Here is a 19,614-nt window from a genome sequence, read left to right on the forward strand (position 1 = left end):
GGGAAACATAATTGTTTGGGAGGGGGACGGGGGGTTAACCGGGCGAGGAGGGGCAACTAGTTTTGGGTGGCGGGACTGGGGGGAAGGGGCCTCGCATCAAGCGCAGCCTGAACGGCCGGACTGAGACCATACACGGGCCAACACCGGGGGGACTAAGCGGGTGGGAGGGAGAAAAGGAATTAACGCACAAGCTGAATAGTTTTATTATACGAATTGTACTGATGGTTACTGCCTAAGAAATGCATAGATAAACGTGCACTGGCCGTGGGCTGATCCAGCGCACTGAAGGCGCACCCCGCGCGCGGCAGCCGTATCCGCCCGGCCGACCTCCTTGGAGGGTGGTGGGGGGATCGGCTGGGGCGACCGGGGGGCGCACTAGGATACGATGTGGGGGGCGGTGGGTGGGGAGTTACCTCTGATGTGTATTTACTAATTATTGTACAGATCGGATCGAAGCCGCACAAAGAAACTTCACGATGTTGCAGGCTACAAGGGCCATGTGCGGCCTACCATGTTGTACCATGTTGCACGATGCTAATTTAACAAGGGTTGAAGGTTGAAACCAACAGGTAGTCGTTAGATAACCAGACATAAGAGGCGCCCCTCGCCCGCAGCAGCCGACGCCACCCGGCCGTTCCTTCGGGGAGCGGGGGATGGCAGGCTGGGGCGACCGGGGGGCGATAGGGTTGTAGCAGGATGGAAGTTGGTTGTTTATCGCTGCTGGTGTACCTTATAAACTGCTATGAAACTCACAAATCACGCAACTGCAGCGTTGCGACACGTTTAAAAGTAGCACACCCCTGTAGACTAAGCCCAGCCTAAGCGGTATTGTCGCACATGTATGGTGGCACACCCCCCCCCTACGCCAAAGGGCAGTAGTAGTTGGCAGCATACCGGCAGACCACACACATAGAGGGCACCTCCCTGCCCGCAACAGCCGACTCCACGCGACCGCCTGACTGTGAATTCAAGGGGGCGGAAGAGTGGTCGGGTGGAGCGACCGGGAGGAGGCCGGGGAGATGGTGGAAGAACTGCCAGAGGGACGGGGCTAGTGATTAACAGCAAAAGTCACAGGTATTGCGCTGACGGCGCGGCCAAAACTACCTGACACACTGCAAAGTCACGCGACCATACCCATTCATGCTGGGGACTGCCCACCCGCTGTACACCAACTTGAGTTAAGACGCAACCCACACGAGACAGGAAGCGCACCGGGGGCGTCACCCTACCCCCCTAAACACCAGTAATGCGAATGCGGCAGGCGCCAGCTCACTGCTGTCTGCCGCGTTAGGCGACGTCAGTTGACGACACGCCGGAGTCGGGCTCCCCCCCCGCCCCCCCGGCTACGCGTGCTTTCTCCCGACTGGCCCCCCCCCCCCCCCCCCGGATCCCACAGTGACCGCCCACCGACCGGACCGTGCCCGACTGACAAGGAGGAAGACGTAGACAATAAAATTAGGAAACAAACAGAGCCCAACCCCACCCACCCGATGGGAATTACACGGACCCCAGTCCGCCCGGGCCCCCCCCCCTCCCCCCCCGAGCAGGGCGACCCCACGCAACACCCCCCTGCAGACGGAAACAGCACAAACCCCACCATGACACACCACAGTTGAGAATAGGAACATGACCCGCGGGTTGGGAGCCCAATGGAGGCAGAGACACAAACACTCACAACAGTACCTACTTTATTGTGACGGACAGCCATTTGGCACCCCACGCAATAGATCTCACTTGTAGATAAGAGGGGGGTTCACTGGACAAGGACAATACCACCCAGTTGAACATACACACCCTCTCCGAGATCGTAATTGCTTGTAAATTACACCTACCCAGTTCAACCTCCCCCCCTCCCCCCCTACCCAATCATCCCCATACTATTTATCCCCCAACCTATTTCTGGCCTCGGGCCGCGTCTCCACCACCCCCCTGTGCGAACATAATGGACCTCCGACCGGCAAGCCTTAAGTACTGGACAAATAATGTCCGAGGTCTAAACTCCCCTGAACGCAGGGCACACCTGCTGAGGAGATTGTGGTCGGAGAGGGTGAGCATAGCGTTCCTGCAGGAGACGCACCTCAAGGGCGCGGAAGCCCCGAAACTCGGGAACAATCGCTTCCCCCAAGCTTACTACTCGAACCACCCAGAAGCGAAGAAGGCCGGCGTTGCGATTCTAATCTCCCAAACAGTTCCGTTCCACTGCATGGCGCAACACGCAGACCCAGGAGGAAGGTTTCTGTTCATCAAGGGCACCATAGCTGACCACGCATACACATTCGCTACTCTTTATAGCCCAAACAAAAAACAACATACGTTCCTGAGCAGAACGCTGGCCAAACTAGAAAAGTTCAGGGAGGGACTCCTCGTGATGGCAGGGGATCTTAACACTCCGTTAGACCCCAGCATAGACACCTCACGGGGGAACAGCACGCTCCCCGCGCACTGTATCAGGGCTACGCTGCACTCCATACGCAGGGTGGGTCTGGTAGATTGCTGGAGAGCAATACACCCAGATGACCGAGACTACTCTTACTACTCGGCTGTACACAATCTTTACAGTCGTATAGATTATATCTTTATTTCCCAAAGCTATTTGGCAACCCTATTAGAATCGCAAATAGGACTGATTGATCACACGGATCATGCCCCAGTATGTGCCATTACGACTTCCCCGCTCTGGAAGCCAGGTGAACGCCAATGGAAATTAAATGAAAGCATGCTGAACGACGCCAGATTTGTCGAAAAAGCTGCCCTCACGCTCCAACGCTACTTTGACACGAACGACACACCAGAAGTCGACCCGCTGATTGTGTGGGAGGCCCATAAATGTGTCATACGCGGACATTTCATATCTGAATGCACCCGACTCAAGAGAGACAGGACGAGACACACGTCCGATCTAATTGCACGCATTGCCACACTGGAACAGACACACAAGCGTACACTGGACGATGCCACATACCTACAACTCACGGAGACGCGTAGGGAGCTGAGCGACATCCTAACAAAGGGACTCCACCTCACCTTCCGGAAGTCAGCCCGATTTTACTATGAACACTCGAATAAAAGTGGGCGCCTGCTAGCCAAAATGCTGAAGGAAAAGCGTATTAGGCAACAGATACACATGATACGAAACAAGAACCAAGCCGTTACCAGACTCCCAGCGGGCATCCAGGAAGCCTTCCGCGACTACTACACCGACCTTTACGACCAAACCCAAAACAGGGAAGGAACGGCGGCGGCACGCCATCGGACAACCATTGCGGACTACCTGAACCAACACGTGGCCCGTAAGATACCCCCCGAACTGGCCACCGCACTGGAACAGCCCCTGACACTGGAAGAGCTAACAGCGGCCTTGAAACAATCTAAACCCCACAAGGCGCCAGGCCCGGATGGTCTCCCGCTTACGTATATCACTACCTTTAAAGATATCCTACTCCCTAGGATCCTGAAGGGGCTCAACTCCCTAAGCTCGGGCGGACAATTCCCCGCCGACACTCTCGCTGCAACAGTGACGGTCATCCCAAAGGTAGGTAAGGACCCGGCCTGTTGCTCCAGCTATCGGCCGATCTCACTCCTAAATGCTGATCTGAAGCTCTTTGCGAAGACGCTAGCTCTTCGGCTCATGCAGACCCTCCCGGACCTGGTCCATCCTGACCAGGTAGGTTTTATACCTGGCCGCGAAGCAAGGGACAATACCATCAGAGCCCTCAACCTCATACACCACGCGCGCCATACTGGGAGGGAGGTGATACTCCTGTCCACCGATGCCGAAAAGGCTTTTGACAGGGTGGACTGGATATATCTAGCAGAAGTCCTCCGACACATGGGCTACGGCCCTACCATGCGGACCTGGATCGCGGCGCTCTATACTAACCCAACGGCGCGCATACGCATCAACGGGGCCCTGACCAAACCGTTCCCTATCCGTAACGGCACCAGACAGGGCTGCCCCCTATCCCCCCTTCTGTTTGCCCTCTCTCTCGAACCATTTCTGGAGGCGGTCAGACGGGACGGGGGAATCACGGGGCACACCTTAGGGGGGGCCGAACACCGTGTAGCAGCCTATGCAGACGACATGCTGTTTTTTATAGAACAACCGCGAATATCTATACCGAATTTATTAGATGCCTTCCGAATATACAACACGGTCTCCAATCTGAAACTCAATCTAAGCAAATCCGAGGCTATGCCGGTGGCGACCGCCCCCTCACACCTACGCCAACTTCTCACACAATTCCCGTTTAAACTCTGCGAAGACAAGCTCCGGTACCTCGGAGTCTGGCTAACGAACGACCTCACCCACCTGTACCAAGCGAACTACCTCCCGCTTCTAACAACGCTGCAAAAGGACCTCCACAAATGGACATCACAATACATTTCATGGTTTGGCCGCATCAGTGCGGTCAAGATGAACATCCTGCCCCGTCTCCTATATCTGTACCAAACTGTCCCAACCCCAATACCTAAGGCTTACTTCCAATCTGTAAATACTGCCATCAGGAAATTTGTATGGAACCATAAACCGACCAGGATCCGCAGATCGACCCTTGAGCGACCCAAAGGCGAAGGGGGAGCTGGACTCCCCTCAATACACACATACTATCAAGCCGTCCATCTCCAACGCTTAGTGGACTGGCACGCCAAACCGAGCCCAAAACTGTGGGTGCAAATGGAAACATTCCAGGCCCTAGGGAAAATACCATCCAGACTGTGGCATGGGAGCTCAACTTACGCAGAGATCCGCACGAACAACCCAGTGATAGACGCCACCCTACGCGTGTGGTGCTCCATAAGGTTTACCAGACGACTAACGTCCTCACCTAGCCCACTCACCCCCATAACACACAACCCTGACCTAGCAGGGGGACTACACCCCGCCTCCCTGAAGAATTTCCAAGCCTCGGACTGGGAATATGTGCACAAGTGGAGCTCCGCACAAACACTCAGACCATTAGCAGACCTGCTCAATAACCGCAGGGCATCCCAATTGGACAACTTCCACTACCATCAGATCAAAAGCTACTACGCGGCACTCACGGGAAAAGGACATGTGCACAGACCACTGACGAGCTTGGAACACATATGCACGACCAGGCAACACCTCCCCCATGGGGTGTCACAACTATACGCAACCCTCCAAACTAACGACTGCAGACCCCCACTGGGATTCACAACCAAATGGGAGCGGGACACAGGGTCCACGCTCACAGACCAGGAATGGGGCAAAATATTTCTGCTTACGCACAAGGGTTCTATATCCTCAAAATACCAGGAGACTAACTACAAACTACTAACGCAATGGTACCGGACCCCTGACACTCTACAACACATACATGATTCAATCTCCGGCAATTGCTGGAGATGCGAGGGGGACACCGGCTCCGGAATTCATATCTGGTGGTCGTGCCTGCTCATAGCTCCATACTGGCGGATGATTCATAGTAAGGTTAATGACATCACTGGGACCGACATTCCATTCCAGCCACTGGCGATGCTCCTTAACCACACAACGCTACCCATTAAAGTATACAAGAGAAGCTTAACGATACAACTACTCACGGCCGCAAAATCACTCATCCCAACCCTCTGGAAGAAGAGGAGCACGCCTACCTTCCAGCAATGGGTGGCCAGAGTAGAAGAAATTTACAATATGGAAATTATGACCGCCTCCCTGCAGGGGCGCTCTGACAAATGCGCTCTAACGTGGTTCCCTTGGATGCAGTTCGTCAACAGGGGGGCTGGAGGCAGACCCGGGCCCACATAATACCCGACATGGCAACCACCGTGTCTAGCAGTAGTCCCGGCCAACTTGTTTGCACATGCTTACACCCCACAGACCCACCGTAACCACTCACCCTTCACGAACATACCCACCCCCCACCACCTGATACCACCGGAAAACAGATTACAGGAGTACGTGTACTACCCCCAACAAGACTAAGACACAGGACAGAGCACCGACACCCCCAAAAAAGACCCGGTACCACCGGAATATTAGTGAGACACTAAAACACTTATGACCGTTCTGACCAACTCAATCTACGACAAGCAGGGACAGGTAGCAGGGGCACTGAACACAATGAGAGAGCATAGGACCCGACACTGGGGCCTACCGACCCCGATGCACCAAACACAACCGCTGGACGTTAGCTCTAACGACGAAAAGACCGCACCGCTAGACAAGCAGACAAACACCAGCACATAGACGGACAACGAGAGCGGACGCCCCAGGGACAACCGAGAAGGAAACCGCCCGAGACGCACCCTAAGTTACCTAGTCACACATTGACCATGACCGACTTGCCCTTACACTAGCACAAAAGTGTAGATACACACACCCAGGCGCAAGACAGAAAGCTCCAAATTACTATAGAAATGTTGTCAATTGTTTAGACAGTAAAGCCTTGAAATGTATAGACGCAATTATAATTGTCTGACCCTGATACCATGTATCGTCGATAGAGTAGCGCAACTGTACAAAAAAGCAAGTTCGACTGAAGAAGTAGTTTGACACAGTAACATAGGATGTTGATAACAAGTTAAATCCGAATTATAAGGTCAAGAGTTGATAGAATGTTAACTAAAGTTAGGCGTACTATAATGCAAAACTGTTCTACAGGCAAGAACTGTACTATAAACACGACTTCTAAGCGATGCTTAAATTTGCCCAGATATCTGTCACTAACACAAAGCAACCGTATTTTTCTTTCTGTAACTTACTGTTTTTGAAAATGCAAAATAAAGATTGTCAAAAAAAGAAGCGGGCAAGCAGTCCTCTCCAGGCACAAGTGGCGAAGGGCACTTCGTCACAGTAATAAATCCATGAATAAAGTAGCAGGGAGGGAAAGTACCGAATGAATGGAGGGTGATTCTTCACAACCTAAACAATCAGTTTAACATTATTCCTGTTTGTATTCCTGACACTATAGTGTTCCTTTAAGAAAAATGGAAGAGCATTACTGTTTGGTAGAACAGAAAAGGAAGCCCGAAGAAGCATTAAATGATTTTGAAGAAATGTGAATTGCAAGTATAACCCAATGAATATATTAATCAAAATTTACATTTTCTCTTGAAATTGTCTCTCAGTTTACTTGGACAATGGAGACACTGCTTGGTTGTATAAAGCTAAATATATTTATATATCTGTTGTATATATTATAGAAACAAAAAGACCCAATAAGGCTAAGAGGTAGGTTCTGCAATGGAATATGCTCCCTTTCTTTTCCCTGAGTATGAACTGAGTGGCAGGAAATCAAATTCATTTATTTTGCATGATCTTCAGTCTCTTTAGTGTTGTGTTCCCACATGTTCATGAGGATTTAATAGTGACAAAAAAAGAAGGAAAATAAAGCTGCCAGAAGTTGTAGGCAAAAAAATACTGTTGCCAAGAATGGTGCTTCGACTGGCTTCTTCGGCAAGTAAAATCTCACATTTACAGGCCTGTTAACTAAAGTGAGATTTCAAACTACATGCAAAATAAATTTAAAATGTAATGCCAGAGTACCTGAACTGTGAGCATAGCTGTCTAAGATAATTGTTCCAGTTCAGCTATTTTGACCTTAAAATTGAAATTTCCTTTGAATTCTCACTTTAGTGAATAATCCAGTCAGTATCTAAGTTTAGAAGTGTGTTATATAATCTTGCCTGTGCACTTCCTCCGACCACCAGATCTGATATATGGATTTTAATCATAGAAGAAATATGGTAGCCCCACTAAAACAATGCACCATACATCCCAGTATTAGAAGGTACGTGTGGCAAACTCCCCTTTTTTTAGGGAGTTTGCCATGAGTTTTTGGAGGGGCCTGCCCTGTGACTATGGGCCCTGCAAAAAGACATGCTAAAAAGTGACTTGCATGGGAAAATGTGCCTCTTCCCCTCCCCCTTTTTCCTTTCCTATTGTTCTCCAGCAGGGCATTGTCCCAGGAACACTGCCAGACCAGTTGAAGCTCGCTGATTTGTCCCTCCTCAATCTCTCATTAGCCCTTGCTATTGTCGGACCCTACCCTTCCTTGTACTATAGGGAACTTTTAACATTGGACATAGACCGGCTGCACAGCCTAAATCTGTGGAACTATTTTGGGCATGAAAGCCATGCTTGTGGTCGGTCAAAAGAGACAACTTTAGCCACATGGTGATCCAGCTGTATTTGTGAGATCTGAGCGCTGTTGGGACATATTGATGGTCAGATCCAAGCTATCTGGGAATATGTTGGACATATAGGTTTAACATTGTATTATATGAGTTATGTATTTTTATGTGATTAGAAAATTGGATAGATTGCCTAGTGATCCCAGACCCCTACCTAGATGAAAAAAGGGAGAAGTATTCTGGGACAAATAGACAAAGCTGTGGTCAGGAGGTGGTGCCAGTCCACCTAAGGGCTTGGACCCGGGTACATGTATGAATAGAAAATATTTTTTACTGGCAGAAATTAAATATATTGGACAACTTGGAGGTCTGTACCTACAAAGTCCTTCAGTTATGTGATGTATATATATTGGGAGGAAAGAAGGGTAGCTAAAAAATGAGAGACATCTCCCTGATTTCTTATATATTGGTGCTCCTGCAAAGTGATCTCCTGACAACTGTCTTTATTAGATCCTTATTAATAGCAAGATATCACCAACTAAGACTCGCCCGTTGTGGGCTAACAAAAAAAATTCCCATAGATACACTTGGACAGTAAAAATGAAGGAGGGGGTTTGTAGCTACAATATTGCAGTCAATTGTGCAATTAAGGTAAACCCCTTTGTGTGAGTTATATTCAGAGGGAGGTATACCGTATATACTCGAGTATAAGCCGAGTTTTTCAGCCCATTTTTTGGGCTGAAAAACCCCAACTCGGCTTATACTCGAGTCAGAGTCTGTATTATGGCAATTTGCATTGCCATAATACAGACTGGGGGGAGAGGGGGGCTGGCAGAGCTGTACTTACCTTTCCTGCAGCTCCTGTCAGCTCTCTCCTCCTCCGCCGGTCCGTTCAGCACCTCGGTCAGCTCCCAGTGTAAGTTCGCGAGATTTACACTGGGAGCTGAGAGAAGAGCAGAACGGACGGCGCAGAGGAGGAGAGAGCTGACAGGAGCTGCAGGACAGGTAAGTACAGCTCTGCCAGCCCCCCTCTCCCCCCCACTGAACTGCCACTGGACCACCAGGGAAGGAGAGCCCCCCTCCCTGCCATATATCAAGCAGGGAGGGGGGACGAAAAAAAAAAAAAATAAGAAAATAAGAAATAAAATTAAAAAAAAAATTAATAATAAAATAAAAAAAAGGGGAATAAGGACCACTATGGGAGGGGGGGGGGTTATAAGGACCACTATGGGAGGGAGGGGGTGGGTTAAGGACCACTATGGGAGGGAGGGGGGTATAAGGACCGCTATGAGAGGGAGGGGGGGTATAAGGACCGCTATGGGAGGGAGGGGGGGTATAAGGACCACTATGGGAGGGAGGGGGGGGGGGGGTAAGGACCACTATGGGAGGGAGGGGGGGATAAGGACCACTATGGGAGGGAGGGGGGGTATAAGGACCACTATGGGAGGGAGGGGGGGTATAAGGACCACTATGGGAGGGAGGGGGGTATAAGGACCACTATGGGAGGGAGGGGGGGTATAAGGACCACTATGGGAGGGAGGGGGGTATAAGGACCACTATGGGAGGGGAGGGGGAAGTAAGGACCACTAGGGGAGGGGAGGGTAAGGACCACTAGGGGAGGGGTGAGTCAGGACCACTGGGGGGGGAGTGAAGGAACACGGGGGTGGGGAGGTAAGGACCACTGAGGGAGGAGGAGGGGAAGTCACATATGGGGGGGGAGGGGGCGGCAAAAATTTTTTTGCCTAAGGCGGCAAATATCCTTGCACCGGCCCTGCACACACTGCATTCACACACTGCATTCATGCACACACACACTGCATTCATGCACACACACACTGCATTCATGCACACACACACTGCATTCATGCACACACACACTGCATTCATGCACACACACACTGCACTCATACACACACGCTGCACTCATACACACACACATACGCACACACTGCATTCATTATACACACACTGTAAATAAATATTCAATTAATATATTTTTTTTAGGATCTAATTTTATTTAGAAATTTACCAGTAGCTGCTGCATTTCCCACCCTAGTCTTATACTCGAGTCAATAAGTTTTCCCAGTTTTTTGGGATAAAATTAGGGGCCTCGGCTTATATTCGGGTCGGCTTATACTCGAGTATATACGGTACTTTAAAGGACTGCCAAAAAACTCCTCTGATATCTTTGTAAAAAAGAAAAGCTATGCGCTAGTCCCTAGTATCCTCCAAACACCATCGAGGGTGTTCTAATCTACAACTCACTCTACAAGAGAAAAAAGTACTGCCTAGTGTGCCATCGCATAAACTGTTGGAACGGCACTGTATTAGGTGAAAAAAATAATAATTAACCTACAAGGGTCTAAATACCCATAGTGAAAAGGTGTCCCTTAAGTGAGCAAACAAGTGGCGAAAAGGTACGTGACGAGCTAACGCCCAGGGGTTTGCCTTAATTGCACAATTGACTGCAACATTGTAGCTACAAACCCCCTCCTTCATTTTTACTGTCCAAGTGTATCTATGGGAATTTTTTTCGTTAGCCCGCAACGGACGAGTCTTAGTTGGTGATATCTTGCTATTAATAAGGGTCTAATAAAGACAGATGTCAGGAGATCACTTTGCAGGAGCACCAATATATAAGAAATCAGGGAGATGTCTCTCCTTTTTTAGCTACCCTTCTTTCCTCCCAATATATATACATCGCATTACTGAAGGACTTTGTAGGTACAGACCTCCAAGTTGTCCAAAATATTTAATTTCTGCCAGTAAAAAATATGTAATATTTATGTGGTTTTGTAACAGTTTTTGGACTTAGAGATATTTCCTGTACCTGAGATAATTAAGTTACCACAGCCACTTAAGCCAATTATCTCCAGGAGAGAGGAGAAGATAGACCGGCCACACAGCCTAAATCTGTGGAACTATTTTTGGCATGAAAGCCATGCTTGCAGTCGGTCAAATGTGACTTCCCTAACACCTTTGAACCCCTGCTCTGATCTGGGTGATTTTTGGATATGTTGTTCACCCAGATAAGGGATTTATGGGGATATGTTTGTGTTTTAGGGTGTTTCTTGACTTTGGGTAAAAATGGATATTTGCTGCCTGTTGATAATTAGGTTACTCCATTAGCTAGCTTAATTATATCACAGGCAGAGGGGAGGGATTGCTGACTGTATGTGGGAGTGTTTCTGTACTTATTATTGTTCCTATTGGTCTGTGTCCCTTTTACCATCAAGTCCAGAGGGTGTGCATCTGGCCTGAAAATGTGTATATAAGAAATGCTTTTGTGCTCATTAACCCCTTCAGGACCGAGGATGGTTCAGGACCGTCATCTGCATTTTTGCGTTGCCGACCGGTGACGGTCCTGAACGGTCCAATGTACTTACCCGATCGCCGTCGTTTCCCCGGCGGTGCTCCCGATGTGGGGAGACTGCCTGCAGCCCAGACAGTCTCCCCGCGGCGGATTAGGACCCCTGTGACCATGTGATCGCTCAACAGAGCGATCACATGGTCACAATAGGTGTCCATGTGTATGCCTGCAGGGGGACTGCCTGTGCTGACAGGCAGTCTCCCTGCTAGTGTAAAATCATAAAAAAAAAAATATATGTTCAAAAAATTATATATGTGTGTATATATATATATATATATGATATATAGACATATATTATATTTATATAATATATGTCTATATATCATATATATAATGTCATACTAAGTGTATTTTTACATTAATATGTACATATATTAATATAAAAATACACTTATAATTAAATTACACATATATATAATATATATAATAACTATATATATTGTATATAAATATTATAAAATACAAATAATGTAATTTAAATTAAATAAAAACATGTAAAAATAATAATAAAAATTAAAAAATATATCTATATGAAATTTTATTCTAACTGTATTTTGATAGTAATATATATATTTATATCAAAATACACTTAGAATGAAATTGTATATATATATATCTATGAATATATAAATAAATAAAAATAATACGAAATATACATATGTCCATATTACATAAATAATTATATAAATATAAACGTAGACTTCAAATCTATAAATATGCATATATATTTAAAGGGAAACTCCAGTGCCAGAAAAACAATCCGCGCGGTGTTTCCTCCTCCGCTCCTCCTACTGATTCCGTCGGCCGGTGGGCGAGACTGATCCCGCCCACCGGCCGAGGAGACCTAAAGCGCATGCGCGGCATTGCCGCGCATGCGCATTAGCGCTCCCCATAGGAAAGCATTGAAAAAGATTTTCAATGCTTTCCTATGGGGAAATGAACGACGCTGGAGGTCCTCACACAGCGTGAGGACGTCCAGCGACGCTCTAGCAAAGAAAATCGTTGCTATAAATCAGGAAGTTCCCTATAGTGGCTGTCTAGTAGACAGCCACCAGAGGTGGAGTTAACCCTGCAAGGTAATTATTGCAGTTTATAAAAAACTGCAATAATTACACTTGAAGGGTTAGGAGTAGTGGGACTTGGCACCCAGACCACTCCAATGGGCAGAAGTGGTCTGGGTGCCTGGAGTGTCCCTTTAAATTCTACGTGCGTATTTATGTAATATTTTTACATAATTAAGTAATTTTATTGATTACAATTTGAGGGACCTGCCTTCCAACCCAGGCCAAAAGTCCAGAGAATTTAATTTGCTAGCACTATATTTTACCCTGTAACATTCTACGACACCCTAAAACCTGTACATGGGGGGTACTGTTTTACTCAGGAGACTTTGCTGAACACAAATATTAGTGATTCAAAACAGTAAAACATATCACAGCGATTATATTGCCAGTGAAAGTTACTTTTTTTGCATTTTTCACACACAAACAGCACTTCTACTGATGATTTCATCATTGTAATACGTTTTCCTGTTTTGAAACACTAATATTTGTGTTCAGCAAAGTCTCCAGAGTATAACAGTACCCCCCATGTACTGGTTTTATAGCGTTTTTGAAAGTTACAGGGTCAAATATATGGGTCAAATATTTTTACATTGAAAAAGGCCAGGTTGGTTACGTTGCCTTTGAGAGCGTATGGTAGCCCAGGAATAAGAATTACCCCCATGATGGCATACCATTTGCAAAAGAAGACAACCCAAAGTATTGCAAATGGGGTATGTCCAGTCTCTTTTAGTAGCCACTTAGTCACAAACACTGGCCAAAATTAGCGTTCAATTTAGTTTTTTACTTTTTTCACACACAAACAAATATGAATGCTAACTTTGGCCAGTGTTTTCGACTAAGTGGCTACTAAAAAAGACTGGACATATCCCATATTGAATACTCTGGGTTGTCTACTTTAAAAAAAAATATGTACATGTGGGGTGTTATTCAGAGATTTATGACAGATAATAGTGTTACGATATCACTATTGATAAATTTAAAAAATTTATGTTTTGAAACCGCAATTTCCTACTTGTACCTATAGCCCTATAAAAGTACCTATAGCATAAAAAAGCAAGTAAACACTGGGTATATTTAACCCCTTAAGGACCGGACTTTTTTTGCGATGTTGTACATTTGTGACCAGGCATCTTTTTGACACTTTTGTGGTGTTTGTGTTTAGCTGTAATTTTCTGCTCTCTCATTTACTGTTCCCATACAAATTATATATTGTTTTTTTCAGGACAAAAGGGGCTTTCTTTACATACCATTATTTATATAATCTCATGTAATTTAATTTTCAAAAAATGAAAAAATATGATGAAAAATTGAAAAAAATACACGTTTTTTGAATTTTATGTGAAAAATCTTTTACTCATCTACAAAAGCGAATGAAAAAAACTGCTAAATAGATTCAAAATGTTGTCCTGAGTTCAAAAATACCCAGTGTTTACATGCTTTTTGCTATTTTTTTGCATGTTATAGGGCTATAAGTACAAGTAGGATATTGCGGTTTCAAAACATACATTTTTAAAATGTATCAATAGTGACATTGTAACACTATTATCTGTCATAAATCTCTGAATAACACCCCACATGTACATATTTTTTTAAAAGTAGACAACCCAGGGTATTCAATATGGGGTATGTCCAGACTTTTTTAGTAGTCACTTAGTCGCAAACACTGGCCAAAGTTAGCGTTCATATTTGTTTGTGTGTGAAAAAAGTAAAAAACTAAATTGGGGGGCGGAGCTAGCGGCGCAGCGGACAGGGCGCCATTTCCAGCAGCTCTGAGCATCGGGGGCGAAAAAACAACCAAAAGACACGAAAATATTCCTCACCGGGGAAAAAAAAGTGGCAGACACATAATCCCGACACCCAGCTGACTTCACCGATGCCGTTTATGCAGAAATCGGGCACGAAACGCCGCGCAAAAGGTACTGGGGCCTACCACACACGTGAGCAAACCCTTAACAGGGAATTAACATCATGGCTTGGGGCAAGCGTGTACTCCCCCGACGCTGACTTCTACTCACAGGAAGAAATGGGACGGAGGTCCCAGAAACCAGCCCTGAACAACCCCTTACCGCACAGGGACATTAGCAGCATGCTGCAGACTCCCACACAACAACGGAATCGTACCGCCGCGGCAGTCTCACCCGAACAGTCGGAGAACGGAGACGGGGACCATAGCGCCGCCCAGGCGGCCACTGACAGCACGACCATACCAATCGCCGGAGAGGCTACCCCGGCCACAAAACAGGACATTCAGAACATGCTGACTGGCCTCCAGCGAAATCTCCAGCTCATGTGGCAGGCGGATTTAAAAGGACTGGCAGCCGAAGTACAAGCGGTATCAGCCCGTACCCACGCTACAGAGCAGGAGGTGCAAGTGCTGCGCCAAGACCTCACATCCTTAAAAGCCACAGTCACTCAGCTGCAAAATGCACAAGTCAATGTCAATAGACAATTGAATGTCATGGAAGACAGAGGCAAACGAAAAAATATCAAAATTAGGGGGGTCCCAGAAGAGGTTCCGCTGGACGAACTGCCCCACTACATAAGACGCCTAGTAGCCTCCCTCCTGCCAAATAAGCAAACCAAACACTTCACATTCGATGGCGTGTATCGCATCGCCAAACCGCGACTAGCACCACAAGCAGCCCCACGAGATGTTATAATGAGATGTCAGTCCCTCACGGACAAAATAGCTCTGATGACAGCAGTCAGAGGGAAAACACCGTATGACTTCGAGGCACATCGGCTTACTTTTTTCCAGGACTTAAGTAGAGATACCCTGTTGTGGCGGAAGAGCCTACAGCCTGTCACGTCTACCCTTCAGACAGCAGGCATAACATACCGATGGGCGACCCCAAGAACACTATGGGTGACCAAAGGCAACAACCACTACAAGATTTCCTCCCTGGGAGATGCTCCAGCACTTTTAGCCACACTGGGACTGCCTAACGTCACCGTGGACACTCCTGCTGAACACACTGAGACTGTGCCATGAAACTAAGGGCGATTACATACCTAAATTTCAGCTAAAAGGGAGCTTAGCTTCAGAATGCTCTCAAACTGCTTTACCAGTTACTTTGTTTGGAATTATTATTTTATGTTATATTATAAAGTTTTTAGCCTAGACCCCAACTTGCCAGATGGCCTAGGCCAACACGCCCCGTAAGGACGAGGCGAACACCCAATACGCTGAGCCGACCTGTCCCTCTCCCCCCCCCCTAATGCCCTGGGGTTACAGGGCATAGTAATCACTGGAGCTCCTGCCTTATTTAAAAACATAGTCACAACTTTTATCAGCTGACACTATTGGCTCAGACCTAGGGACACCCAGTAGACCAAGCTCCGTTATACGACTCGACTACACAGCGACAAACCATGGACACCCAGCCCATTCATAGACGCCAAACCTAACAGACAGACTACTCCGACACAGGCTGGGAGCCCATAAGCCAATCCTCTATGCCAATGTCAAGCAACTACCCACCACCGTCACTAGTGGCACAGACGAAACATGCGCTACGACCGACCAGCCCAGTATTCCCCCCGAATCCCCCCCCCCCAAAAAATAAAAAAGTGCAGATTACACTTCAACCCGACGTACAGGATACCTGTTATACAAAGGTGGATTAGACATGTGTTAAGGTGGCAGATTTATCTTTATATTAAGATCGTATTATTAATTAGCTTGTTATATGAGGGGATTATTACTACTTATAAAAATGATGCTAAAACTGCCAGTGTTACGAACTTGTACAAAATGTTATATTTATGCCTGCATAAGCTGTTGGGGCTAAGGAGGCAACGTTGTTTAATATTGCACAATGAAAATAAAGAATTTAAAAAAAAAAAAAAAACTAAATTGAACGCTAATTTTGGCCAGTGTTTGTGACTAAGTGGTTACTAAAAAAGACTGGACATAACCCAAGGTATTGCAAATGGGGTGTCTTCTTTTGCAAATGGTATGCCATCATGGGGGTAATTCTCATTCCAGGGCTACCATACGCTCTCAAAGGCAACGTAACCAACCTGGCCTTTTTCAATGTAAAAATATTTGACCCATATATTTGACCCTGTAACTTTCAAAAACGCTATAAAACCTGTACATGGGGGGTCCTGTTCTACTCAGGAGACTTTGCTGAACACAAATATTAGTGTTTCAAAACTGGAAAATGTATCACAACAATTATATTATCAGTAAAAGTGCTGTTTGTGTGTGAAAAATGCAAAAAAAGTCACTTTCACTGACAATATCATCGCTGTGATATGTTTTACTGTTTTGAATCACTAATATTTGTGTTCAGCGAAGTCTCCCGAGTAAAACAGTACCCCCCATGTACAGGTTTTAGGGTGTCGTAGAACGTTACAGGGTAAAATACAGTGATAGCAAATTAAATTCTCTGGACTCTCGGCCTGGGTTGGCAGGCAGGTCCCTTAAATTGCAATCAATAAAATTACTTAATTATGTAAAAATATTACATAAATACACACGTAGAATTTAAATATATATGCATATTTATATATTTGAAGTCTACGTGTATATTTATATAATTATTTATGTAATTTTGTATATGGACATATGAATAGTTTGCATGCTTTTTATTTATTTATATATACATAGATATATATACAATTTCATTCTAAGTGTATTTTGATATAAATATATATATATATATATTAATATCAAAATACAGTTAGAATAAAATTTCGTATAGATATATAATTTTTTTTTAATTTTTTATTATTATTTTTACTTTTTTTAATTTAATTTAAATTATTTATTATTCGTATTTTATAATAATATATATATACAATATATATAGTTATTATATATATTATATATATACACGTGTGTAAATTAATTATAAGTGTATTTTTATATTAATATATGTACATATTAATATAAAAATACACTTAGCATGACATTATATATATGATATATAGACATATATTATATAGGTATAATATATGTCTATATATCATATATATATATATATATATATATATATATATATATACACACACATATATAATAAGAATTTTTTTATTAACTTTCACTTAAAATTTTTTATGATTTTACAGTTGCAGGGAGACTGCCTGTCAGCACAGACAGTCCCCCTGCAGGCAGAGACTAGGACACCTATTGTGACCATGTGGTCGCCCTGTTGGGCGATCACATGGCCCCAGGGGTCCTAAACCGCCATGGGGAGACTGTCTGGGCTGCAGGCAGTCTCCCCACACCGGGAGCACCGCCGATCGCCGCCAGGGGAACGACGGCGATCGGGTAAGTACATTTTAACTTTAGGACGGTTCAGGACCGTCGTCGGTCGGCAAGGGAAAAATGCCGATGACGGTCCTGAACCGTCTAGCGTCCTCAAGGGGTTAAACTCAGGACAACATTTTGAATTTATTTAGCAGTTTTTTTCATTCGCTTTTGTAGATAAGTAAAAGATGTTTCAAGTAAAAGTCAAAAAACATGTATTTTTTCAATTTTTCATCATATTTTTTTATTTTTTATTTTAAATTAAATTACATGAGATTATATAAATAATGGTATGTAAAGAAAGCCCTTTTTTTCCTGAAAAAAACAATATATAATTTGTATGGCAACAGTAAATGAGAGAGCGGAAAATTACAGCTAAAGACAAACACCACAAAAGTGTAAAAAGAGGCCTGGTCGCAAATGTACAACATCGCAAACAGTCCGGTCCTTAAGGGGTTAAACCAGTTCTACTTCAACCTCAATCTAGAGTCCTGTCTCTTATTGGGGGAAACAGCTACAAGGGATTGCTATGCTCTTCATACTCCCTTGAATAATCACTAAGCTCTTGTAAGAGCTTGTTCCTGTTCCTGCTTCACTCTCTGGGGAAAGAGAGGTTCACCCACTGGAACCTGGAGCCTTGTCGTAGGTCCAGGGTGGGTAGGAGACGGCGACACCCCGACCAAGCTGCGGCGGTTCGTGGGGTCTGCAGTGCTTATGGTGTCAAGTGGAGTGCTTGGAGTCCTCAGGAAGCACTAGACATCCGTCAACGGAGGTACCCAGTCGGGGTGCCAGGTGATCCGTTACAGTACGGAATCATAACAACGGAAATCACTGTGAACTTGCAGGGCCTCAAACAAAAAGGGATGTGTCCATACGTTATGCAAGAGTGGGCATGCACATAGCATATCTGAAGCTCTTTTATAGTGTTTAATGGCTCTGCAAGAGAAAAAAATGTCTGGAAATAATATTGTTCACTATTTCCGACAGTCTTGCTCTGTGCTTTACCCAGAATGACAAGATAGGAGCCCAAATCTGTGATAGTTGTGGGGCAAGATATGAGCTTCAGATGACACCACGTGCTCTGCATGCTGTTAATAGCAATGTTATAGCAATTAATACAAACAGAATTGTGACCTCAGATACTGTGGCCACTGAGGGTTGGGTTTCTGAAGAAGATCTGCATCCTTTGTAGTTGCTAAAGTGACATTCTGTAGAATGATACTGGGTGGAAAAGCATCAAAGAAATTGGGTTAACAAACTGCTACAACATACAGAAAAACAGCTTCAGAAGCTCAATCTGTACTGCAGTGGGATACCCAAAACAGTTCAAATGTGTAGTCATTATTCAAATTGTAAGTCGCATATGCTAAACACAACTGTTCCGAGGTATAATGTGTTTAGTTGGTACAGTTATAGTGCAATCAATAAAACCAATGTGACAGGATGCTATCATTAGAATAGACTTGGTAATGGATTCTTAGAAAATATAGTAAATCACCTGATGAGATGAAAATTTGTCTCATCAATATATTCGATTTTAATTGGCCCTAAGGAATCACTCTTCACAAATTTAGGTAATAAACAACTGAGAGAAAGGTTGTCTAATGAAATAATTCCTGAGAATGGAGGCATTTCGCATGTAAGATTGAAAGACTCTTTCGCACACAGCTAATTTAACTGATAATATAGTGATCTTGCACAACAGATGTTTTCAAATGACACTGTATAAAGACTGTGTATGGTGAGGCTGTATCATTAATATGCCATCTGCATGTTTTCCTATATACTGTGAATAAATGCAGCTTGTGATTGCCTCATCCATAGAT

General features: G+C 45.1%; 1 protein-coding gene across 1 annotated transcript in view; it reads right to left on the bottom strand.

Annotated features, from left to right (window-relative positions):
* METTL25 (methyltransferase like 25) overlaps window positions 1-19,614 on the bottom strand; it is a 278,234-nt gene that overhangs the window by 236,167 nt on the left and 22,453 nt on the right. The gene's annotated exons all lie outside the window — the stretch shown is intronic.

Source organism: Pelobates fuscus, chromosome 3 (assembly GCF_036172605.1).
Source record: "Pelobates fuscus isolate aPelFus1 chromosome 3, aPelFus1.pri, whole genome shotgun sequence".
Taxonomy (NCBI): domain Eukaryota; kingdom Metazoa; phylum Chordata; class Amphibia; order Anura; family Pelobatidae; genus Pelobates; species Pelobates fuscus.